The following is a 26,784-nucleotide window of genomic DNA, read 5'->3' as shown; positions in this document are numbered from 1 at the left end:
AGTCTCTTCGTAACTCACTGGTAGAGCTGAGGGACAGTTTGGATCTCCTTGTTCCTGGCTGTTTGTGCAAGACACTGCCCGCTGCTGCGATAGTCCTGATCTCGTCGGTAATGCTGCTAGTCTGGGCGGTACTGTGTTTACCAGAGTGCTTTGGTGAGCACTGACCGTGGTTTAGCTGACCATGGGGGTGTGCGTGCTCCCCATGGTGGAGTGCCAGACACATGCCATGCTCAAAATGTGTTTGTCACTTACCTGCCTCGTGCCCAGGCCTGATAGTAATCCCACCTCCTGCTAGGGCCACATACGATGGGGTGGCTGACAGCAGCCTGCCTTGCTCCTGGCTCTGCCCTGGCACAAAAGCCCTGCATGAATTTCTGCCCCTGCAGCGAGTCTAGGATTGCCAAGTTCCCAGAAAAGGCCATTCCTCCCACAGTGACAGAGGAGGGCTCCAGCCCAGCACAAATCCCTCTGGAAGATCCTCTTTTTCTTTTGGGAGCTTCCCAATGACGCTGCTGCTTTTGTCCCTGTCCCTGTTTCCTCCCTGTGACTCTGCCTAGCCCCTGTGCAACCCGCTCACCTGCTGTCTGAAGTGGCCTTTCTCCTGGGTGATGTGTAGCTCCAGCTCTTTGTTTTTTTCCATGAGCTGATGCCCATCGTCTGAAACGGGAAAAGCTCACTCATCAGCATCTGGAAGAAGAAAGCACAAAGCTCACACGCTGTTGTGCTTCTCACTTGCAGAGAGGTGGCCAGCTGTGATGGCTTCCAGTTACCAAATGGCTTTCCAAGTGACTATAAGTGTCTGTCTTTGCAAATTTACCAAGCCTGCTTCTGGGGCTGGGCTGGGGCAAGTGTAGGCTAGGCTGGTCCACAAGCACCAAGGCTCTGCAAGGGGCTGTGCAGCTCTGCCTTTGCTGGCAGGATCACCTTCTTCTCTTACCACCAACGCCAAGGTAAACCTCGAGCAGCTCCGGCATCAGCACTCAGCCGTTGCCGAGCAGAAAGGTCGGCACCAGGATAAGTGCCGCCCGGGCACAGCCCAAGCCCAGCGGGCACCACTTGAGCCTCCTTGGGACCTGGCCTGGAGTATCAGATCCAGGGCGACGATCTGAGGGGACAGGCTTTTGTAGGACTGCTTTCTTTTCTCATTAACGCCATGGTTTCTCAATTAATCCCAATTAAAACAACAAATAAGGATGATATTGATTTAACCAAAAATATCAGGAGTAATCTTTTAACGATAGAAATCAGCTTCAATAGCAACATTTTGTAAACATGGCTCAAAATTAGCCTTCAGTCACCACGTCTGTGTATCGCCGTGGCCTGGATTGCACTTGGCCCCCCTCCAGGAACCCACTTGATATCCATGAGAGACTTCCAACAGGGAGGGAATCCAGGCTGTGCAGTGGTCACTGACACCACTCACTTGACAACAGCGATTTTTTTTCTACCCTGTTCAAATGAGGGGGATATATTTTATATTTATGGTCAGCAATAACTGGAGAAACGTTCCCCTCTTCAGCTGTTATATGTGAGTCTGCGCCCTAAGGATTTCTTGCAAGAAGATGGCATTCAGCACCATGAAGAATTTGATTTTTAGGTGGTGTAACTCTGTTGACCTAAATACCGCCCTATAAACCATAAATAACATGCTTAATAACAGTATGATTTTTGTGGTATCATGTTCCCATAGCAAGGCTTCAAGGTCATGCTGGCTTTTTTTGTAGTCATCTGACAGGATGACTAAATTCTTTATCAAGTTCTGGTTTGTAGCTGAGAGAGTCTCGTGCTTCCTGATGATAGCTCTCACCACAGGGTCCCCACCGTGTTCCAAATAATCGGTAGAAGGGCACAAGGGAAATGGACCACAAGGCAGATATAGGTGCCACCTGCCTTCTGTCACATATACCTTATTGTCCTTTCTTTGCATGGTAGGGGCCAAATCCTGCTAATGTACAGATTTCTTCCTGCAGGATATGTTATTCTGGCTGCTCATGGACCTCTGAGGAAGTGCCTGCACCTTACAAAATCCATGAAGGACCAGGACCTCTGCATAACAGCCTAGTCTCACTGCTGGGGAGTGTGTCTAGCAGCGGGAATCGATTCAAGGTGACTAGTTAGGAGCACTCGTATCTCAGCACTCAGCTTGCTCCCCTCTGCTGCATCTGAAGGTCATCTCAACAATCATGGATTCCAAAAATAGAAATTGGGAGTTCTTTGTGCTTGCCAGTTTTTAAATGTGGGAGGTTTTTTCCCTGCAACTTTGAAGCGACTTGAAACAGACTCCTTAGGAAAAACACACACCATGCCTCCTTCCCCACCCCTGCCTGAACAGTGGAGACTGCTGCTTAATCTTCTGAGTCCAAAGCATCAATAGTCTGAAGTGTGAGAAAATTATGTAAAGTGCCTCTGCTGGTGGATGTCTGACAAAAGGAAACAACCCTGTTTTACTCAGAGAATGTGGAAAGGTAAGAAAACAAGGCAGCTGAAGTGATTTCATGTCGAGGTTTTGTCAGGGAAATGTATTGGACTTCATACCTCTACTACTGAGGGCTTTAAGCTTCTAATCCCAGGGAATGTAATTTCTGGAAAACATGATGATAAGGATGGAAAGGAGGAAAACTCTTCACCAAGTAAGGTGTTGCTCCATGAATAGAGAATGAACACAACCAAAGCCTGTAGTGACTCAACAAGGAAATTAATCCAGTGTGAGGCTTCACACCAATGAGTGAAATGGGTTTTTAAGAGAGCCTGTTTGGTTTGGGGTTTGGATTGTTTTTTGTGAGTTTTTTTTTGTTTTGTTTTGGTGGTTTGTTTGTTTGTTTTTTTAAAGTCTGCATGGGGACTTCTGTGTCCTTTAAACAAGCTATTCCTTCAAACAGACTTGACCTCATAGTGAAAGCAAGCCAGTGACTTTTCATGGCTCAAGGTCTAAATGTTGCCAAGAGATAAACTATTTATAGGCTTAACACCTGACTAGGTGTCAAATAGCTCTTGCTGATAAACCCTTTGGTGCAGAATTATCACTTCAGACTGAGACTGGACTGAAAACCCAAAGACCTGGAATGCTTGAAAGGATTCACGTAGGATTTAAGATGCATTTAAGAAAGTGCGTTTAATGCATCTTCTGTAAGGTATGTGTAACTCACCAGGATTAGAGACTTTGGTAATGACAGACAGGTCCTTTACCTGTATGTAAGCAACACATCAGTGAATTTACTTAAAACAAAATCACCTAAGTGTTTAAATACAGCATTAAAACACAAATGGGTTTATCTACACCAAATGAGCCTTCTGCAAGGTGGGTCTATGTTTAACAGCCTCCACTGGGTGGTGGCCCCCCCTCATAACACAAATATTCCCTTGACCCTAGTATATTTGTTATAAAAGCAAGAGAAAAAAGTATCAAAGCTTGTTGGACTGACTTGCTTGTTTGGAGAAGCTGACAGAGCATAGTTGACCTTAGACATGTGGGGGGGGTCAGGGAGCAGGACTGTATTAACTTTATAGTGTAATAAATGTTTCAACACATCGCAGCCCTCTTGGTTGCCTTGCATGGGGCTACAGGGGTCACAACCAATTTTCTGAAAAACATTGAGCTATAAAACAGTCTGGATCCTCTTCTACTGGAACTCTAATCCTCTAATAAATAAGTGGAGAAAACAGACTGTATCAATCACTCACAAAAGGGTGGAAGTAGAAGTTCAGAGCTGTCTCCCATCCACACTGCTGCCATGCAAACATGTTCTCTGGAGCCATTTTAGGGCAAGGTCCACAGTCACCTGGAGGGAGACAATCCAACCCAGGTCAAAACCTAGGTCCTGGGGGCCAAGGATGTGCCTTTGTGGTCTGAGAAAAGAGCTAAGCAAGGCCAATAGGCTGCAATTTGTCCAGGCAGGTTTCTTCAGGTTGGCTGTACCCAAGTGTTGTATGGTTGTATGGAGCCAGGAGCACAAGAGAGCTAACAGCCAACACTGGAAATGGGAAGCAAGGGGGTCAGGAGGCTCAGGGTGCTTATAGCCACTTTCAGTCCAGTCTGTGCTTGCAGTGATAGTGTGGTGGAGCCATCCAGGCATCACTGCCCTCTTCCTCAGGCACAGCAGCCCTGCTGTCTGCGGTACATGGTTGGAGTCTGCAGGTCTAAGAGCTCCCTGTGCAAGAGGCACACTTTAGACCCCACCTTCAATAGCAAACAAGCTCAGCAAGGCAGAAATGAAACACATACTTTGTGAATCCTTTCAGCAACTTCATGTCATCTTGGCCTAACCCAGTTCCCGAGTGGACAACATCATCAATGAATTGCTGTGATGCTGCTAAGCTGCACTATGCAGTCCTGACTTACTTTCTTCCCAAGCACATTGTATTGGTAAGTTGAAGAAGATTTCTGTCCCTTGTGCTGGTATCATCTGTAGAAGTGTGTGCTCCTAGTTCCCAGCCATAAGGCTGTGCAGATCCCACAGTCAAACTGGGATGCAGCTATTATAGAAGGGATCTGGCTCCCTTGTCCTCTACCTACAGCTTGACAGTGCTGACTGGGCACACAGGCTCAGCCCCAGGAAAGTGGGTCTGACTCGCTCCCTGCTGTTCCTGCCATCAGCTGCCAGCTCCACCACCAGCACCCCTCTCTGCACAGCTGATTGCTGGTGACTGCATTTACCGGACCACAGCTCAGGAGCAAAGGGAGACAGTGACAGTTGCTGTTATTACAGTAAAAGAGCCAGCAGGTGCCTTAGAGTAACACTTACTGTCAGGAAATTTGTCATGGGTTTTCACTAGGAAATCTTCATATACTTTGTATTTAGCAGCTTTCCTCTCTAGCTTTTGCTGCCTGCAAAGAAAATGAAGAAATACACAAGACTATTTTAGAAGGGTTAGTTCAAACAGCGAGAATGAAATATGTTGTTAAAGGGATCCTTTGGTATCAAAGGAGCTTTTCATTGTGCTATGCCACACAAAGAGGATTTCCATGACGTTGGAAGACTATCTAAAAACAACTATCCTTTGAATATGGGAAATCTGGCAGTTCTGACAGTTCAGCCTCCAAATGGCCTCCTGAAATAACAGGAATGCTAATAATCATAATACTTAATAATAGCAAGTATTAACATCATGTAGTACTAGGCATTAATAAGATCTACTCCAAAATACTGTATGCAGTGTCCACAAAAGGCAGACTCGGACCAGACAGGTGCAGGCAGGGAGAGCTGAGCAGAGCAGGGGAACCGAGAGCCTGTCTGGGACACAGGGAACTTGGCTGACTTAATGCTAGTGAGAAAGTATCCCAGAGTGGAAATCAGTGCTTTCTATAAATAGAGCAAGGGCATAACACCAGGGAGAATGAAGAGCCAGTTAAGCTAAAGGACAGAGTTGGCAGCAAAAGAAATAAAGGGCCATGAATCAATTAGAAGAAAATTTGTAATCAAAGGAGAGAGGTCTTAAACAATATATCACTGGGTGTAATGGGAGCTGGGGCTAGAGCCATGTTGGACACCATCTCTTTGCATACTGTTATTGCAAGCTACAGCCTCTTGAAAGCCCTCTGATGCTGGAGGGGCCTAAATCGCTTAGCGCTCTCCCATAGGCATTGAGAGTCTCCTGGGAGCTGCAAGTTCTGTGTCCCCATGCACCTGGCACTGCTCAGGCTGAGCAGCTCCATGCTTTTGCTGAGCCCCGTCAGAAGTGGCTGATCAGCAGCTGATGTCCTGGGGGTTAAACCTGGAGGGCTCCTCACTGTGGGGCTGCAGCAGGCTGTCAGGTCCAAGCCCCTAGCCATATTCATCAAGAGCCACTGTATTTTAAACATGACTAGAGGAGGGGGAGGCAGTGCTCCACTACCCACATTTTTACACAGCTTCTCTATTGACAGCCAGGCTAAATAACAGGGACTAATCCTCCCTGACTGCAGAAGGAACCTGAGCTCCCAAACCTCGAGTGCCCTTTGGCTATAAATCAGGATTTGCATTGCCCAGCTCAGCAGTTCGTGCAGCCCCTTACTGTGTCTAGCCCAGATTTCCTTGCTCATTTTTGATCGGTCTCGTTATATGCTGAATGAAGATTGTACATAATGTTTACTAAAAACAGCAGGGGACAAGACTTAAAGATGCAATGGGTCCCTTTTAGTACCTTGCTCCTATTACCAATACTGTACTATCGTACTAATTTGTTTTATTAAGTGAATAATTGGAACAATGGAGATACATGAAGTTGGATGAGACCACATGCAGACAGAGGCAGCCCTGTGTTACACAGTCTGATACTGTGGCAGGGGGAGCTTAGCCCTTACCTGACTCTTAATTTTTCAAGTTCTGCTACCAGTTTATTTTTCTCTCCCTCTGTCATTTCATTCAACTCTACTTCTGCTTGGTAGTTTGATTGCTCATTTCCTCTTCACACTGTTAGCCTTAAAAAACCATATCAAACTTAAGAGCTTGATTCCTGTTCTGGAACAAAAGAAATGAAATGGTGCATTTAACAGGTGGGTGAGGCACCCCATTCAGGGACTTGGTAAACTACCGGATTATCCAATATCCTGGATAGATTTATTAGCTTCCAGCCGATCAAGTCCCAAACTATTGAAGTGTCCGCACGGGGAATGGAGCATGGGGGAAGACACTCATGTAAGAACTGGTCCCAGTGTCATTGCTGAACCTAACCCAAAGGATTTTACAGCACAAGCAAAGACCTAGGCTTCAGTCTATGCAGGGTGCAGCACTGACTCACGGGTCGTGGTAAAACAGGAAAGTCACTCCTGCCACTGCATGTGGGATGTGCACTGGTGAGAAGGGGAGAGAGACAGCGAGCACACTACTGTCCCTTGGAGAAAGCCTGTCATTTGCAGCTCTTCCCTTGCTCCAATGGACTATGCCTGCTGCTTAAATTTCTTACTGATTGCAACACGTGTGAATGTGCAAACACTCCCCATGAACAGCCAGAAGAGGGTCACCGAGGGATAAAGGAGGACTAAACCCTGACACCAGGGCTCTCTCTCCTAGCACAGAGTGAGAAGGATGCTTACATCTTGTTGCGCTTGGCAGCCAGCTCTGCTCTCTGCTGGGACACAGCTTCCATCCTCACTTTAATTTCTTGCCTCTTGGCAACGAGCTCTGCTGTGACACGATTGATTTCAACCTCTCTCTTTAGAAACAGAGTCTTCTGGAGCATGTTTGCACTGCTTTCCAGCATCTTGCTGGGGGCCTACAAACAGAACTGGCTTTGCAAGTCAGTAAAGGCACACAGCAAATCCCTTTGCGCTTGCGTAAAGCCAAGTCAGAGTACAATAACCCTTTGTCCTAAAGCTGGCCAAACTCTGGAGTTCCACTCCTTCACCCTCGCAGTACAGGCATACACTTTACATGGTGACCCCAAACCAGAACAGGAGTGTGACAGTTTTAAGAAGTTCCCATTTTGTCAAAATAAACCATGAGACTTCCTCAGGCCATGCTAGGAGCCATCATGACCCAGGGTCCCATCCTGCCACAGCCCCCAAGAAGCATAAAGTGGGAAGAGACCCTTCAATCCAGGGCGCAGCTGAGTAGCAGCAAAGGGGTGGGCTGGGCTGTACTTGCACCATTATGACCGGTGAGGCTGGTGGGACACTACGATGTGGGTCTGAGCAGCCCTTGGAGTCTCTGACATCCATGGAACTGGCTGGGTCAAGCTGGAAAATGCCCAGACTGTAGCCAAGACTCACTCAGTGCTGTCTTTTTGCTGGTTTCGGTGCACGTTGATTTAAATGAATAGAAAGTTGTCGCACACTGTCTGGTGTGGGGCAAACTTGCTAAATATGGGTCTAACCTTCAGAAAGATGTAACCTTGTGTGGTGTTTCTAATTGAGTAGAGGGCATCATAGTTATCTCTAGTCATTTCAAAGAGGTGCCAAAGTTAGAAGATTAACCAACTCTGAAGCTAATGAACAAAAATAAGCATCCTGAGAGGTCAGTGCAGTCCATCCAAGCTCTGCAGTGCCCAAGGAGGTACCACCTCTCTCTCTCATGATTCAGAGGGGTGTAAAGTGATAAGAATGTGGAGCATCGCTCAGTGCCTACTGTTATGTGAGATCAACCTGGACAAAGGAGCTGGGCAGGTGCCAAGGCATGTTTCACTTTCTGCACAGAGGAGGGAGTACCTGAGGTAGGACTTGAAACATGCCATGAACCAGACAGGAGTTGTCCATAACTATAGATGCTATTGTTGAAGACTTGGAACTAAGATTTATTTCCTTAACACAGTGTGGTTTTCTTTTTTCATTGCATTCCTTATTTGTTACCTTTGTCTCATAAAGAATAACTGCTTTTAGGTTTCTGTATGTATTAAAATAAAGCATAATTTTTTATGTATGATTTTCTTTGAGGCAAGTCCCCATAGAAAAATATGGCTCAGCTCAAATTTGAATAGACACTTTGAATCTACTGTATGCTTGGCTTCCTGCAGTCATGACACCTCCTCACCTCAGCTGTCAATACACTGTACTAAGGTAATTTTCCTGAAGAACAGAGTGTCATGCGCTCACTTCTCTAGGGGCCCAAACTTGGATCCAAATGACAGCAGACAAATAGCTGGAAACATCTGGGGTGAGCTTGGCTGACACACACGCTGTGCACTGAGAGGGCAGCGGTTTATTTAAGAGTTTGCTTTGATTTAAGGAGAGAATGCAGTTCCCTGAGATTCTCTGACGAAAGGGTAGTCAGGCATTGGAACAGGCTGCCCAGGGAAGTGGTTGAGTCTCCATCCCTGGAGGTATTAAAAGAAGGGTAGACGTGGTGCTCGAGGACACGGTTTAGTGGTGGACTTGGCAGTGCTAGGTTAACGGTTGGACTTGATGATCTTAAGGGTCTTTTCCAACCTTAATGATTCTATGATTCTATGACATACACATGAATAGGCAAAAAGAGATTTTTCCGACCTCACGGGTGATGGGGACGTGAGTAACACCTTTGTCCTCCTCTTCCCGGGGAAAATACACAACAGTCAATCAAATCAACCAAAGCATCACCCAAATCATTAATTTCTTACTTGGTGTTGACTTGTCTGTACATGGTGAAATGGCCTTTAGCTTCAGCAGGCATTTTGCCCTTAGAAAAGATTTCATAGCTGATCTTCTCTATGTAAAGCTGTTAAAGAAGAGAGTCATCCAAGGATATCCAGAAAAAGCTGAATGTCATGCAGGACTGCCAATCTTTCTGGCCTCATGCCCACACTATGAGAGTAAGGAGAGCAAGACCCATCCCTCATCCCTCAAAGAGGGTTGGAGGTGACCATTTCTCCTCCCCTCCCCTGGGGACCAGAGGAAGAGACTGACCATATGTTAGTACTGACGATGCTGTCTATCACCTAGGCCATGCAAGGTACGATTGTAGGTCACCTTGGTTATCTTCATTCCAGACTTGGACTCTCTCTGCTGGCAGGTAACACCATCAATGTGGGACAAGGTGTTTGCACCAGCCAGGAAATTACTCAAATTGACATGTTTTTAAAAAATTAGCATTACTTATTTGCCAGCAAAGACTGGTCAGGCAACAACTTTCATCAGGTTTCTTTTGATAATATTTCTAGTTACTGATTTTCTGTTGTGACGCAATTATTTAATTCTTTGGCCAAGTCATAAGCTCAATGATGCTGATGTAAATTGAAAGGGAATCAGTTGTATTCATTGGTGTTATAATCAGGTAAGTTAGAAGAGCTGAGGGCAGGATGCATCTCCTTGTCTCTAGGAGATTTGTCATCAGCATACTGAATGCAGTGATGGTTTGAAAAGTTCTTTAAAAATTTATGAATTGATGACAGGAGAAGTTTAATATTCTGATTTTTATAAAGCTTGATTGGTTTCAAAAGCAATTACACTACTTGGAAAATTTTATTCTATGAAGCAAGGTAATTTCAGTAATTTTTGTTATTTCAACATTTCTTTTAGGTTCAATATTAAGTTAAACGGAAATGTAACAAGAAATCTGATGCATTTTATTAGATTTTGCTTTTTAAAGAAAGACTACACTGCATGTTTAGAAACAGATCAAGAATTTGCTTCTGGAATCAGACCTTGTATGAGAAATATCAGCTTGCAGTGATGAGATTTATTTCCTAATACATTTCTTAACCCATAATAGTAATGATACGTGGTGCATTGTCGTGGCATACAATCACACAGCTCTGCTCGGTAGTGCATGACAGCAAAGATGGGAAAGGGTTGTGTTGAGACAGAGAAAAGAGTCTCTTTCATTGCTCTGGCATCAGCGCTTTCAATGCCAAAGGGGTTTTGGTCTGAGTGTTTACAGAGATGACTGTACTTTGAAATGTTCTGCGTACAAAATGAATGGGTGTTTTTATGAATATATATATCTATATGGGCAGGGCTCCTTATGAGGACAAAGTGGACTAAATACAGACTGAGGGAATATAAAACAGACCTGTCCAGCTTCTTGACAAGTTGGAGTAAAGATTATACTTCAGTACTGCACTTAGGGGCCAGGCAACAAATACATTGCATCATATTGCACAATGGAGAAAGGTATTCAGGAGGCAGGCGGGTTTTCCAACAGGAAGATTCAACCAAGAAGTTACCCAAATGACAGCCTTTATGTCACACTTCTCTTTTAAGTTTAACGTCAATGTTTAATTCCAAAGCTTTGAAATTTTATAAATCTGTGAGCCCAGATCCTGATAGGCAAGACTGACATATATTTAACAGTATAATTCAGAGTGCGATGGTCTCTTGAATGGATCCTTCTGTATGGATGGGTGCTAAACAGATCCTGAGAATTTTCTTCAGATGAAATGTTTGTCCTGGCACCTCTGCAGAGATTAATTCAGTGGATATGACTGCTGGAGTCTTGGAGAAAGTACCTGGTCTCAGAGGTTTTACAAATTGGAAAATGAGATATGGTCCCAGCTACTAATTTTCCACTGGGCACAGAATAAGCCTGGCAGGTATGGGATGAAAAATGAGGCTTCTGTTCCAGGATTAGTCCCATTCAAAATGTCTTAAGTGATCTTATGCATTTGATTTGTTTATGGTTATAAATTTTGGAAGTCTAGAGTCTTTTATTACTGGGGGTGGAGGTCTTTGAGAGCAAGCTGCAAGAGAATGGCCTTGAAATGTGCAAAACTAATGGGCATGTCTGGTATGTTGCTGATTCTTTTGAAGGGATACTCTATTGGAAAGAAATGCTGCCAACACACATGGGAAGGACTGTGCCCCTCGGATCTTTTGCACCATTTTGAGAAGGCCAATGGGTAAGTCAGCTAGATGTAGGCAGCTAGGCAAATAGGTTTGGGCAGCAATTTCGATAAAGCAGGTCAATGCATGTACGTGTCTGAGCTCTGCGGTATGTAAATAGATACCACAGTGGTGGGCATGTTATAGCTGAGGGATAGATTAGATGGACTTACGCATGAGTAGCAGCTGCACATACTCAGTTTCCCAGATCTGTCCTAGGCTTTTCTGGGGCTGAGTCAACCAGTTGTGCACATATGTGTCATATTATGCATGGCGTTCTGTCTTTTTATTTTTATTGACTCCATATTATCTGTTATAAATTCTGATTTTGCAATGATGAATCATCTCACTGCCTTCTACAATCTCCCTTCCCTATGATGCAAGACAGATTTAAATTCAGTCAGTGCCTACTGACATCATCCCAGTTTGTTTTTATTTTCTGGGATGCCAGCCTTAAATGCATAGCACTAAGTTTACAGATAGAGCTGTTTTACATGTACAGGAAAGTTACTACTCAGTCATTCTTAATTTTTGTCCTAAATTCTTTAGAAACACTGCTGTTTCTGAAAGTCTCCAACCAGCATGGTCCCCATAAAGGTTTCTTCTTTTAGATTCAAGGGTATGGTGGGGTTTGAAATAAAGTCAGCTACCTGTATTCACCCAGCTGGGTCAGCAAAACATTTCTTTTGCTGTTCTGCAGCTGCAGAAAATAGCTCATGTGAGACTGCTGGGGACCCCCAGTTGCTCATGATGAGCTAGGGGCGCAGTAGGTGTCCTTCCTGACACGCAGTGCTCGATGTACTAAGCCACATGCATTTTGATGACTACTCCTGCAAAGCAAGAGAGTGGAGTTGGGGAAGAAAAGTTTTTAACAGCCTGCAACAACACAATCCAATGTCCTTTGTTTTAATTATACCAAACTATGATTTGGAGCAATACAAATTTCAAGATGGCTGCAAATCTCCTGCCCATCTCTGCTGAGCAGGGGGCTGTGGGGAGCTGCGTTCCTGGCCACGGCCGCAGCCCCTGTTCCCCTAGCAGCCTTGGCCATGTCCTGTCAGAGATGGTGGGGCAGAGGATCACAGGCCTCGAGGCTTGCCCTGGCAAATATTTCTTCTGTATGCCACTATGCAGAGATCTGCCAAGTCATTTTACGACCCTTATCTGGCAAATGTCCCTTCCTTGCCACACGTAACACCTTGGGGAAAATTTCAGCCTGAAAGCTTCAACAACAACTGCAAAAAATTCAATATAATCAGTTCCCAGGATACCTCCAAAATACAAATGCTACAAACAGAATTGGAGGGTTAGGGTTAGATTTCTTTGATTTTTCAGAAGCTGCTCAACTTGCTTGATGCTGTCCTTTTTTACACACAATTCCCAGTCCTCTCTTTGCATCTGTGTGTGCATGTATGTACATCTCCTGCAGCGTATGCAGAGATACACAAATTTTATCTTTTTTTGTCTGCCTCCAAACTGCAGTTCTCTCAGCAGTATTTTGTTTGATTTGCACAGCAGAGTGTGTTTTTCCTCTGTGAAATAAGCAGAAGAGGTGCAGAGTCTCATGCTTAGGTCTGGGTTATGCCATTTTAGTTATATGTAATCGTAGCTTTATTTTTATGTAATTTCTTTTGGTTCTCTGCTAATATGTATACTGTTCTGCTAACCTTTATGATGATTTTTTCCTGAGGATGCTTAGCCAGTGCAGAACTCTGACCTGTCCACCCACAATAGTAAAGACATATACTTCCTAAGACAAACTCCTTTTTCGACTTTCTCCAATTTAGCCTAACCATCTGCATAATGCACACCTATTTTTTATATTGATGCTGTGCTCAGAGTGGTGGACTCTGTGCACAAGCACATCATCAGGTTCTTTCCAGGTCTATTTGCAGTTGTGGTTGTCAGCATATTACCCTGAACCATATGGGATCAGCACAGAGCTTTTCACCCATCTCCAAAGAGCCTGAAGTCTTATTTTTTGTTTTTTATCAGACAGAGGATATCACTCGGGAGCTCAAAAAGGAAAAGTGTTAATGTGTCATGAGAACTTCATATGGCAAGCCAGTGTATGCCATTTGCATGTCACATTATTTCACAGATGTGAGAGACAATTTTAAAAATCTCTTGATGGAACATACATGCCTCTCCCTGAAGCGCTTCTTGTGCTCCTCAGCCTGAGCTGCATCTTCTTTGGACACAAGTACAGTTCCACTAAAATAAACAGGGATATACTGATTTCTAGTAGCTAAAGATCTTCTCATTCTTTACATAAATAAATGCAAAAGACTGCATTCCCTGGCCTCATCTGTCAATTTTGCGGCATACACTGAAGAATTTAAGGATAGATGGAAGGCATCTGGAAGTAGAGTTTTAGCTATATGAAGGAATTCTTTATCAGAAGAAAGCTGGAGAAAGCCCGCACCTTCTGCAATGTTTTGCCCAGCTACTCTCTTGCCACACTAATTTGTACTTGTAATGGATATCTCACATAAAGGACTTCACCCTCTTCACCCAAGCACAGCAGATTTCCAGTAAGATATCTGTACATGTGCACATATACATGTGAAGAGAGAGAGAGAGAGTGCTTATTGATGTGTGTGTTTTACATGACAGGAGGGTCAGAAGAGATGATAATAATTTGTCATAAATAATAAAGTACAATTACACTAGGGAAAGAAAAGGTTGGTAATGCCTGCTTGATCTATTCTTTCTTTGCATATTTATGTATGTTATTTTCAGTGTGTTATGAGACCTTAGTGGGTTTTGACTGATTGCTTTGTCCTCACTTACTCCAGCGTGACTCCATCAGCTTCTCTGGTACTGAACCAATATACCTGTGCATAGCGCTAAACGAATATTGGATCCCATGCTTTGTTATACAGATGTGATGCAGAGCAGAAACAAACTGATCCTGAGGCCAAACACGTGGTAGGGCTTGTGGTTACAAAGATCAGTGAAGAGGAGAGCACCCTCCAATTACTCCAGTGGTTTCTGGTAAATCTTTCCTTTTTTTCCGCTTTTTAAAAAAACGTATTTATTAGTAAAATGATTATGAAACACTCCATTCCTATTCACATCCTAAGCAGTGAACTAATAACCAGAGACATTTCATAACACTGGTGAAAATTTAAACTATCAATCACTTTTTTGTGATAGGAGTGTTTTGGGTCTTGCCAGACACGAACGTGCCTAAAGCTCTGCTGGTGCCATGTGCTGCACAGGCTGCCCCGGTGACTGTGCTGGCAAGTTCATCAAGAGCTGCTGCCTGCGAAAGTGAAGTCTTGATGCATGTATGGGGTTTGGGATTTTTTTTTCTTTGACTCTGTTTTAAAGCTAGCCACAGTTTCCTGTGCAACTTGAACTCCATGTTTGCAGCATGCCCCAATGTCATTTCTGTGTGACTCAGTGTGTCAAAAGCTAGGCTGGTGTGTGCAGCCTTGCTTTCCCTCAGTGCCTGGCTCCCAGTGCCAGCATCCATCGGTGACGGAGGTCCCTGCTCCCAGTGTTCAAAGCCACATGTGGGTCTCTGCTTGTACACAGCAAGAGGTTGTCAGAAGTTTGACAACAATAGCACAGAAATGTGCTATTTGCGGCTCTGGGACTCGTTGCTTCAAAATGTCATGGAGATAAAGAATTTAGCAAGATTCAAATTTGGGTTCAGCATTACATGAAAATGGGACTGTTGAGAAGTAAATAATCAGAAAAATATTTTGAAAGGTTGCAAAGTGCCAAGTTTTGAAGATTTAAACCAGTCTTTATGAGCTGGCAGGATGTTTCTAAGGGGAACAGTTTATCCTGCCAGAAGTTTCTTGCAAATACTCCTAAACCACCACTGTCAGAGTCAGCCTATGGAGTCTACTTAAGATGACCACTGGCCTGATTGATTTTTAGGTACCAAACAACAGAAAATAAGATTATGTCAGAGATTAATCCATGATATATAACTGTGACCACAACTAATGTGACAGACGTGATGTACAATCGCAGCAGAGAAAGCAAAATCATTTTCATGAAAAATAGAACGTGCCAACTAAGAAATGACTCAGTCTTTGCAGCATTTCAATAAAAATGCCTTTGACAGTCTGCATGCACCCACCTACACTCATATATAGTGTGAGTAGCTTAAGTTGTCTAAACTTGTCTCACAATCTTGGGTCAAAAGGAAATCACTCATTAAAGGAAAAAATGGTAAACATGATTTAAGCACTTTTGAAAGACGTTGTGCTGGCATGCCCGCATAGCAAAGTGCTTTGGTATCTGGAGAGCAAGCACAAAGTGGATGGATAGATTTCCCTACACTGACATGGTAATGTGCCTCGCTCTGGTCCCAAAAGACTGTCCCACCTGAGGGTGAGAGCTTTTTGGCTGAGGAGACCAGGCAGTACCCACTGTAGCCCACAATGTGATCGATCATCCTGCCCCCACACCCAGACTGAACCCACACATGCTCCCATCAGCTACTGGGCAACTGTCAGGCATCAGCCCCCTCCATTTGGGCTGGACCAGCTTTAGCCTAGTGACCCAGAGCTGTTTGTATCCTGTTTCTAATGCCTTGAAACAAAACCCTCTCCTTGCTCAGCTGCCACAGGAGCGTCAGTTCCCTGCACTCCCCCGGTGCTTGCTCAGCAGCACTGCATGCTGCACTCTCAGTGCACCCTGATAACGAGTTGATTTGCACATTACAGCCCCTGGCCCCTTCGTTTGATGGCCAGCAGCATTCAGCATTTTCCATCTCATCCTGGTGACCCTCCCTCTGCTAGGCTGTAGCTCCAGGGTTACGGGTGGACAGGGACCCTGCGCACCAGCTGGGGACCTACGAGGATGTTTCCGCACCAAGGAGCCACGGAGGCTGCCAGCTCCTCGCACCAGAGGAGAGCTCAGCATTGATGTCCATCACCCACACGTGGCCAGAGCGCCTACAGCCCCACCATCCAAGGCCTGGTGAAAACACCCTAACCTTTCCTTATCAGCAAGGTGGGCCTAGATAAATGCCAAAGGACAGAAGCACGGCAGCAGCTCAAATGGAGAAAATACATCCTGCTTATCATTACAGCTCTCAGTAACATCAAGGCACCTTGGCTGAAGTTCATCACTTTACTCCAGCCTTCATCTGTGCTGTTGTGCTTGTTCTCATCTTAGCCATAAAGGTGTTAACCAGATTTTCCATCTCACTTTGTGGTTTTGACACTTGTATAACAGTTTTTTTCCTGTGCTCAGGTTTTCTCTGGAGCTATAATCTCCAAACACAGCTCAGGAAGCTAATGATGCTTAGTTTGGACATCTGGGTCTCCCTGCCTCAGCCAGATGACTGGTGTCATCTAGCCCTGTTGTAGCTGAGGAAATCATGTATGTAGTAAGCTACTTCTTAACTGTGAAAGAATCTGTCCTCTTCTAGGCTTAGGGTGGGAATTTTAACAGTCATTTAACTCTGCTCTTGAGGGATCAGAGATCTCTCACTTTGGTGGGAAAGAGCTCTACAATTCTTTTCACAATTCCACTCTAATTTACCTATTCACGTCCTTGTTTAAGGTAATCTAGACTGTCATACATAAATTACTATGGGACAGTAATTACTACTTGGTACAAAAAAAAAAGAGAGAACAAATACAGAAAAAGATTCTTTTTCTGTCTTCTTGCTTTTAGTGATGTCTCTTCCCTCAGTATACTTGGGACTCTTGTTACTGCACTGTCTGCTTACCAGCTCAGTAGATAGAGTCCAGAAGCCTGCTGAATTAGGTAAGTGTATGGTTATTTTTAACCGAGTTGAATGTTACATGTTTGTATGGCATGTTGTGCAACAGATATACACCGGTGTCATATGACATTCTGTCCAGACACTTGTCCTAAATTTAGCTCTAAATTTAACCTGAGAGATGTAGGGCAAATAATTAAATGTCAGTCCTGCAAAACAAACCTGTTGAATTGTGATTTGAACTTAAAGGAGGCATAAACCTCTGGTCCTCTCTCATGCATGCTCAAAGCAGTAAGTGCAGGACAACGAAGCTTTCTCAGTGGTAGTATAAAGGAGAATTCATTTGATCAGGGCTTCAGATATTGTATTTATTGCATATGAATTTGACTACACAGCAAAACCAGCACTGGGTAAATAGAGATGATGGTGCAGTATCCTTTAGCACAGTCTATTCTGATTCTTTCGCTGCTCTTGTCTGCACAGCAACCGATGATGTCCCAGGCCTGGCCATCTCATCAGGGGGAGCAGGCCAGAGTAGCATGGCAGGAGTCAATGTGGATGACAGCTAGTCGTCCCGCTTTGCACTTCTGAGCCCCATGGCAGCAAACCCACTTCCAGTTTGGGTAGCCAGAAGCCACCTTCAGCATTCATCCCAAGTCAGGCTGAAGCCCATCTCTCAGGGACCAAAACCACCCATTTCTCCCTGGGGCTGTGCACAGGAGGGTCCTGCTCTGCCTTGCCACTCCGGTAGCACCTGCTAGCCTTAGTTTAACTCCAAGCATATAGAAAGTCGGAATTCCTCAAACTTCATTGTGCTCAAAGTTATGGACATTTCTCAAGCTGCTGAATTTAGGTAGGGGCATCTTTTATTTTTCGAGGACTGTTTTTCTGTGGCAATAGTAAAGCAAAGACAGATCCGTATCTAGAAAGCCTGTTGTTCTCATGTCATTGAGGGAAGGGAAGGAAAGCAATGCAGCAGGTCTTATTGCATACAGCAGGAACAACAGTTAGAAACATATCAGTCTTAAAGGAATTAGAAAGTACCAGAGAAATGATCAAAAGAGACTTTGTTCATAAACTAGACTAAGGGATCGAATGGAGAGGTAAACACCCATTGTGTATTTCCAAAGACTTTTAAAAAAACTGTGGAAAGGTTGTTTCCCGTCAAAATCAATTTCACTTTTCCATCATTGCTGGTTTGGAGTCACCGTTTTTCCCAGGACCTTTGCTATCGACAGCAGCTTGTGTCTCTTGTTGCCATTCTCATCCTCCTGCTCCCCTGCAAGAACCTCAGAGCAATGGGGTTGCAGCAACATCTCTGTAGTTTGTGGATTTTGTAAAGGTCAAGAAAAAGACAAGTCTTTCATTAGAATTCTTACTAACATACATTATAACATAAGATAAATGATATTTGCACAGCAAAGAGTAACTAAAAGATAATGTTTATGCTTTCCCTCTTCCTCCAAGGAACATATATTTGCTTACATAGTCTTCAGGTTGTGTTCGCTTCGTACTAGCATTTCATGTTCCCTCTGACTGATTCCTCTTTCAGTTTGAGTCAGTGGATGTGACCTTATGATGACATTTGCAGAGAGGCAGTGACTGCAGTAGCTGCACACTCTTCCAAAGCTCACTGGCAGGGCAGGTCCGGGCTGAGTCATCAGATACTTGAAATGGGGCTTAGGACCCATACTGAGTGTTCTCCTTTGTGCTCATGTCATATTTCCAGAGGAGTGAGGACTCCGCTTTGTTTGTATCTGAAAGGTAAAAATTTTCTGTGAGGAGCCACTGTGCAGAGGTGGAAGTTGTACACTGAGCTGAAGTCCACCCTGACGCGGGGGTGTGAGTCAGGAGCCCTTAGCGTGGGATAAATTCCTCCAGAAAGGGGAATTATGTTCTGAGTAGAGTGATCTTGAAACACCTACTTTTTTGCAGCACTGAAGTATTTAGGCAGCAGAGTCAGCAAGAAGTAGTGTATATTGTATTCCCTACCCCTGGGCATGTGTGACATCCTGCACCTTTTCCCATACAAGTGCCTCTGGCTCCTTGCCTTTCTCAGGGTATGGGGGCCAAAGCAATCATTAGTTCTTGCAAAGGAAATTGAAACCATCTTCCCCTGTGGGAGTTTCTATCTTCTTGTTTGAATGTGGGTTGTATAGCAGGAGGCACAGGAGGGTTGCTTTTGGTTCTGGTGTTTGCATTTAATCTTTGGGAGTGTCTGATGGAAGCACAGCATGGCAACACTGAATGCAAAGCTCTGCTCACTGGAATATGATTGTGAAAAGTACAGAGATGTGTGCCCTAGGTCTATGCTCTCAGTGAAATATGCCACCCAAAGCATTTTGCTGTCTTTGTACAGTAAAAAAGTTCAGACAAGATATAAGTAACAAGGGAACAGTTCCAGGTAATTGGTGCACAAAGCAGTATGCTGTTCTGTGGCAAAGTATTATGAGGATTTTCTGTCCAGGGACTGTTGCTGTCACAACTAATCAGTATTTTCTTTCTTTCAGAACAGCCACCCATGAGCCAAGTGTTTGGGTGCAGTAGAGGTACTCATTGTTGGTAGTTATAGGCTATGGACAAGAACACACTTGTGCTAATGTCCATTCTCACCCACATTTCATCATGTGATGGCACGTCTGTGGCAGCTCTGCACACAGAATGAGTCTGTAAGAAGCTCATCGGTCGCCCAGGATGCACAAATGAACTTTGTTTCTTCACCAACCTCAGCTGCCTGATTCAGTTTTGTCTTAAAACAAAACAGCACTTAGTATAGCTGCAGGGCTACTCAATTCAACTAATGGAAGTAGAGACTCTGAACAAACCCAAAAATTAAGGAAATGTTAAACGTGCTTTCTTAACCTGACTTCTGCTCGCTATTTCAAGGAAACATGAAGAATAAAGCAAATCTTGCTGTTTATTTCACCATTTGTTATTTTCATGTGGTCGTCCTTCTTTGTCTTCTCTCAGATTCAAATCTCTTTTATTGCACTCTGTTTGTGAGACCCTAGCTGACTCCCCCATCAGCATGAGTTGGCTATTTCCATCATTTTCTATTTAAAGAGAAAGCAAACAGATCTAATATGCAGTGTCTGAGTTTGAAATCTGTCCCAGAAAATGGCGTAAATTTATGTATTTATTTTTGCAGGTGACATTTTGTAATCTCTTGGAATGTCTTGGGGTTAAGCTGAAAATGCAGATCCATAACTGTGAGTGCCCCAGGGGAAATATTAACAAATCTGATGCAATGCTAATAAATCATAATGGTTGTTATTATTATGCTTTGAATGTGTTGTAATAAAGCCACAACTTCATTTTATTGGGGAAAAAAAATCAACCCCCAAATATATGAATTCATTCCTGTATAATAATATTTCTGTAATTAATATTTCAAACTTCTATGAGGTCTTCCTCTGAGGATACCAAAGTATTTCACAGATACTAATTAAATAAGGTCTTATTCGGCAATCTCTATCCATATAAGTAGTCTTGTTGGCTTCCCATCTGCAAGAAATTTTGGACTCTTCTCTAAAGTTAATGCATTTGATTATTTCCACTTCACTAATGTAGAAAATGAGACACAGAGGAATTAAAGGATTTACTCAAGACAAAAAAGAGAGTTAGGGGTATCTGAAAACAGATCTTGTGAAGCAGAGTTTTGCGCTTTTATTGGAAAATGGTGCAGCAGTGTTCATATGAGCTCCAAATACATCAAAGGGGTGCATGGGGCTTTGCAAGGAAACCCAGGAACATGGGAGGGGAGGGAATTGCACTGTGCCTGGTGTGAATGGCATGGGGAAAAACCTGCAACGTTCATAGCTGATGGGACCTTGAGCCCCAGTATCTTTTTTATAATCTAACAATCCATCCTGCAAGACGTAGGCACCCTTGCTTCTGCCAAACATGAATCTGCATCACAAAATCGGCATTTTTCCTTGAGTTCAGTGGGACATTAAGTGGGCCATAAGAGTGACAAGGGTGTGGATCTGATGGGAAGTGTTAAATGTGGGAGATATTCACTCTTGGTTTTAAGCTAAGGCTGGTTACAATCTTAAAGTAATATCAGGAAAAAAAGTGCTGGGTGTTGTTTAAAAGTCATGGAGGGTTGGCTGACATGTTTTCAAGGGCGTAAGAGTTTCACACCCTCTTGGTGACAGCATCCAGGGCTCCCTGGCCTGCCACATTCACAAGCTGAATGTCCTTAACTTTGGACAAAACAACAGCCCTAGCATTAGTTATGATGGGCAGATGGTTTTGCAGGCAGCAGAGAAGGTGGACGTGTCAGCCACTGGCCACCCTGTCATGCTGGAGCAAGTTGGATCGAGGGGCAAGCATGGAGAGGGAATGATGTTGGTCCTGACAGACCCTAAAAGCAAAGCAGGTGAGTTGGAAGGGATTTGTGGATCATCCACCTATTTGTGGATGATATGGTCTTGCTAAATTGATTCCCTTCAAGATTGCTCTTGTTAAGCCTTAGGCAGAGGGTGTTCATGCACTGACAGGGTGAGTACAGCTAGCCTGAGGCTCGACAAGATACTCGGAAAGGACCACAGACCCATTGCAATCTAGGCTTTATTCTCTTTATATGCAATGTTTTACCACGGGAATCAGTGAAGCAGGAGCTGAAGGAAAAAGCATAGGCATCATTTTGATACTGTATTATACTGTTTCCATTCATTCATTGTATTAGCTGGACAAATACATAGAAACCTTCCCAAACTGATTGTTATCCCCATGTTCCAGCTAATCCAACAGTGACAATTCTTCTGTATATGCCTGACTGTTTCCTTCGAGCTCATCCCTGGATCAGTGCTATTTCTTCCTTGGATAGCTTGCCCTCTGCTAGATGTGGGAAAGATGGCTACCATTTCACATTTATGGCCTCAAGGAGTCTGAGAGAGGGTCTGTCGTTCACATTTATGTGGTATGAGAGCAGTTCTTTTCCAGTGGTAAGCTCTTACAAATGCTACTTGGAACAGGTTCACAGCTGCTTTTGTCATCTTTTGGAATCCTGAAGTCTCAAACTTGCAGTCCTAAAAATATACGAACCACTCTAAAACATCAATAAATACCCATGTAATGTTTGCCTGTTTTGTTTAACAAGCAGCAGCTAAAAGAAAAGTAAATTGAGCTCCCTTCTCCCCAAGTAAATAAAACTCTCCAGGACAACATATTTTACTTCAAAATTATAAGGCAATTTTTTTTTCTCTTTAGGTTCCAGAAACATGTCCATATATGGTCTACTTGTCAGGGACAATAAATAATGATGTAATAGAAAGGTCAGTTTTGTGTCATTTAGCTACAGGATGTTTGATGAAGTGAAGTTCTTCAGATAATGCAACAAAGAAGAACTTTAGGATGGGTAAAAGTTTCTGCTGTGCATCTTCAAACAGGAAATCTGAGATTCAGAACAACTTATATTTTGGCTTGTATTCGCTGATCATGGGGTGATCCAGAAATAAACTCCAGGCTTCAAAGCGAGAGCATTTCAAAGCTGTCCTGCAGTTGATCGAAACATCCAGGCAAAGCAGGGAGATGAATACCAGCGAGGATTTTCTGAATTAAGACTTAATCAAGGAGAAAACCCATTTCAACAGTATTATTACCCTTTTATTTCAGAACAAAAAGGTAATGCAAATATGCATGTTTTGAACTTATTTATCATTTTCAATCTGTCAGTTTTCTATGTCTATGCAAATATTTATTCCTATAGCAGTTTGTAACCTAACACCCTAACACAGTCTCGGGAGTTTTTGTGGTTTGCTTTCGGGTTTTTTTTCTTTTTCAAATGAGCCTTAAAACGTTCATTGGTGTCAAGCAGAACTGTAGCTTTGCCATTTCCTTATTTTTCTTTTACTTGCAGGTGATGCTTATATCTTTCTCCCTAAAATAACTTGCTCAGAAATAATTGTCGTTGTTGTGACAACATGCTCCGGTACAACATAGTGTGCAAGGCACAGTGTGAAGGAAATAAAGTGACATCAGCAAATTATTTCTTTCATTTATAAATTTCCATCTAGTATGACACAAAGCTAACATTGCACTGATTGCTGTGTGAATTAATGCTTTCTGAGAAGAAATAAAAGCTTGCAGGTGTATGCATTTCCAGTAAAGTATTTGCACAGAGTCACAATTTGATGGCATCATAACATATGCCAGACTGATAGGTGACCTGTTTTGACAGCTGGGGCTGGACAAGGGGATTTGTTTGCTTGGAGGATTCTTTTGGGAAGCCTGGCTTTGCTCCTTCAGCACTGGGCTAGAACTTGAGCGGTTTGCATAAGCTGTCATTACAAAATATATTTGCCTGTTGCCGCAGCTGGACAGCATGAGGTGTCATTCTTCTACCGTCCCAGCTCTGGCAGGTTTGATGGGCATTGAGATCTTTCTGTTTTTAAAAAATCATTTGCTTCCCAGCAGTAGTTATCCAATATAATATCCTTTGAGAAATGCAAAGATTTATCTGGAAACTGACCTAAAATACAGCAAAAATGTGAGTACTTTAAGTGTTGCAAATTGGTTTAGGTTCCATTGCCAGCAGATGATCTGGCCTGAAAGATGCCTCAGTAAGAGCTAAAGTGGAGGCTTGGTTCACCATGAAGATTTCCAGCCGTGTTTACCTTCCCCCTGTGTGCGCTCCTGCTGCTCTCAGAAGTAAAAAGGCAAACACATGGAAAGGTGAACACGTATCTGCAGAAGCTGGGGCTCAGTCATTCCTTGTAAAAAGCAAAACGAGCAAGCCGCTCCTCTTCTTTCTCTTTTGCAGCTTCCAAAGACTTGGTTTTGGTTTTAGAAATGTGGTTTATCACACCCTGAGCCATAAATACGGAGATCCTGTATTGAGTTACAAGCTCACTGGGGTAAACTCAGTGCAAAGGCAGGCGAAGTCCCTGGCTCTGCTCCCTTAATGACCTTGTCACTCACCTGCCACCCTCCTCTGACAGCAATAAGTAATTCTGCTAATTCTGCTGCCTGGGATCTATTGAAGGAGGACAGGCAGCCTTGCTAAGCTTTTCTTTAAGGAAGTGCTATCAATGGGGACCAGTTGTTTCAGATGCTAATGGTACTGAATAGCACGGTTCTGCATGTTCAAAGCCAGCTGTAATCCTTGTTTATTTATGTTGCATCAGGGATCAGAGGCCCATTCTCCCAAACACTGTATGTTGACAGAGCTTGTAGTCCAAATATAATAGCAACCTAATTGTGTTTGTCTGTGGCTTTTGCCATGATGTGAGTGGTTACTAATAGTCACCCTGGTGAGTCGTACCTTTGGTTTCAAAGATCTGCCAGGTACAGCTGCTCATTAACGCAGGACAGAGCGTCACAGCCTGGCCCCGGCACAAGCATTTCCTTCCTAACCTTACCCTCTGGTCACTGGATGCGGCTAAGTTACCTCTGCATGCCACAGGCCTGATTTCTACATCTAAATAAACAAACTCTCACTGAAATAGGGATGGCAAAATTAAGAATCAGGATCAGGCCCTATGTGGAAATGATGGTAAATTTAGATCCAGAAGATCTTGTCAGACTGAGCTATTAAATGGCAGCACAGGCAGCAGTATCCTAAGACATGTCTCTGCCAAGAGAGATCACTAAGGAAGCCATTCAGACCTGAAGGCAAAGCGATCTCTAAGGAATAATAAGGGCACTATCCCCACAGGTTTAAAAATTGGGTTCTGCTCTTACAGCCCGTGCAATGCCGTGTGCTACCTGTGTGTGAGGATGGGCTCTCGGGCTGCCAGAGGAATGCAGGGGACAGCCAAACATTGAAGCCTCCCCCAAAAACCTGAAGCTAGGGTGAACAGTAAACCCAGCATTTAACTTATAAATCTGATTCCATTACTTTAAACCTACAGTAAGCAGGCTTAGAGCAAGCAAATAGATTCAAGCTGCATTTAGAAGGACCGCTTTGGCTGGATCTTACTTATCCAAACTTATTTAACCATTCCTAGCAACAGATTGGTTTTTTTCACACCTTCGTTACAGAAGCTTATAGCTTTTAATCCATTAGTCTAGTGGGCTTTCATAAGGTTGTAGTAGTTCACCACTGGCCACAGATGGGCTTACCTTAGCCCTGCCGTGTCAGCTGAGCCAGGGTAGGTCCGGGCGGCTGCAGCAGCACCAGGCAATGCCACCGAGCTCAGCTGCAGTGCAAGAAGGTTAAACTGAATCAGGCTGCATTGCATTAGCCTCCAGCTGAGGGCATGCGCTCGGCCTGTTACCGCAGCTCAGCTGGCTCGCTGTGGCTTGTTACAGAAATAACTTGAACCAGTGCCTAAGCTTTGTGGCTCTGCAGCTTCTAACAAAAGCATCTCCAGGTGGAAGGGGAGGGTGGTGGCTCTGCTCTGCTCTGCTTGGGGCCATCGCACAGGGAGCTGTATGGAGCAGGCACGCGTCGTACCTCCTGCCAAACTCAGGCACACCACGCAGGTCAGTCTGAGGTAGGGGAGACAGGCGGAGGGAAGCAAGAATGGCTTGAAGCCCAACTGGAACCATCTCAGCTAGGGGTCAGGACAGCCAAGGCTGTCCTCGGCTATCAGGACCAACCCAAAAGCTCCCGTAGCCCCAGGATGTGACCCTCACACCTTCATTGGGGTTGTGCCAGTTAGATGAGCAGAACTGAAAGCTTCTTCTATTTTGGGCCCCGCGATGTTTCTTCCTGCAGGATGAGTCAGTGGTGGGAGCTGCAGCCAGCACTGTTGTTTCTGCACTCTGTGGGACTCCTGTCAAAATATTTAGATTAGTGAGGATCACCAACATGCAGGAGAGGTTCTCCCTGTCTCTGAGAGTGGGTGGGACCCGGTTAACCCGTACAAAGAATAAGAGGGTGAAATAGGAGTGATCCCCAAACTCAAAATCTTTCTTTTCCCTCCCTGTGCCTCAACAAGGTGTGAAACAAAAGAAGGAGGGAGGGGAAGATGTCCAGAAATGGCCTTTATACCTAGATCCATTGGGGATTTAGTGAGGCACCTAAATTAGCTAGCTCCTCTGTGCCAGAGTGTGGAGTCGCATGTACAGTGGTCTCCTGTAGACTCCTCAAAGCCTGACTGCCCACGAAGAGACTCCAACACCCAGCTCAGAAGCACGGTGAGGCTGGACCCACTGCCTGCTCTGCCTTCCATGCTGTCAGGATGCTGGCGGTGGGGCTGGGGAGGATAAAGAGGAGGGATCTGTGCCCCACACTCCACTGGCACAGGTTGCCCTTGGAGAGGAGCACTTTCATCTCCATTCTTGCCTCCTCCAAAGAGTCATTGTGCACCACCTCCATTAGGAGCTTACAATCAGATCCTGCCCTCTCCATTAACTGCTTAGTTTAGGTCTCTGAGTCACCATCAGGGCCAGGTCCCTACATTTAGGCATTGCAGTGCTGGACGCTGCAGACAAGCCCTCTGACTCCAGCCTGTGGATTTCACACATCTGCAGCGCACCAGTTACTGAGTGAGTACGTAGGCTGACGGACTATGGAAGTGCTGCCCAGCACACTAGGAGTTGAGCAAGCCAAGCAGCAGCAGAAGGTGCTAGGAAAACGAAGCTGTGTCATGGTTCTTGGCCAGGCGCGGGCTGGAGCGCAGCCAAGGACAGGCACTGGAATGGCTGGGGCATGGGGCAGGCAGCAGCTCCGTATGGGAGCTATCAGTGGTTGATGCCTGGGCTTGGTTCCTTGGGACAGTGAGGGTCATAGCAGAGCTGAGGCACACCAGCTCTCACTGGAGAAGGTAACCAACAGCAGCCATGAGAGATCCGGCTGAAAATAAAAAAGAAAACCCAACAAAATTGGGTCGCGTTATTTACAGCAACAGAAGGTTTTATTTTGGCAGTTTTCATGGCTGTAAAATACATCCTTCATTGTTAAAAGTCATAATGTCAATCTGAAATCTGC

The 26,784-nt window shown here is 44.3% G+C and overlaps 1 protein-coding gene across 10 annotated transcripts in view; it reads left to right on the top strand.

The window, feature by feature from the left end:
• The first annotated feature begins 1,806 nt into the window (after positions 1-1,806).
• The window catches only part of ASB2 (ankyrin repeat and SOCS box containing 2), a 51,119-nt gene continuing 26,141 nt past the window's right edge, over positions 1,807-26,784 (top strand). Inside the window, exons 1-8 of one of the 10 annotated variants that reach the window (XM_087747595.1) lie at positions 1,807-1,879; positions 1,971-2,465; positions 4,240-4,363; positions 11,138-11,226; positions 14,008-14,206; positions 16,430-16,558; positions 16,856-16,948; positions 19,415-22,532. The gene's annotated coding sequence lies outside the window, so the exon portion shown is untranslated. Of the gene's footprint in view, positions 2,466-4,239; positions 4,364-11,137; positions 11,227-14,007; positions 14,207-16,429; positions 16,559-16,855; positions 16,949-19,414; positions 22,533-26,784 lie in introns of all 10 variants that reach the window. The other 9 variants (XM_087747594.1, XM_087747603.1, XM_087747598.1 and 6 more) reach the window with 9 other exon arrangements.

This window comes from Nipponia nippon, unplaced genomic scaffold, assembly GCF_047370975.1.
Source record: "Nipponia nippon isolate SJK-2023a ecotype South Korea unplaced genomic scaffold, ASM4737097v1 scaffold_11, whole genome shotgun sequence".
Classification (NCBI taxonomy): Eukaryota; Metazoa; Chordata; class Aves; order Pelecaniformes; family Threskiornithidae; genus Nipponia; species Nipponia nippon.
The sequence above is the reverse complement of the archived record's forward strand: the minus strand, read 5'-3'. Positions and strand labels throughout refer to the sequence as shown.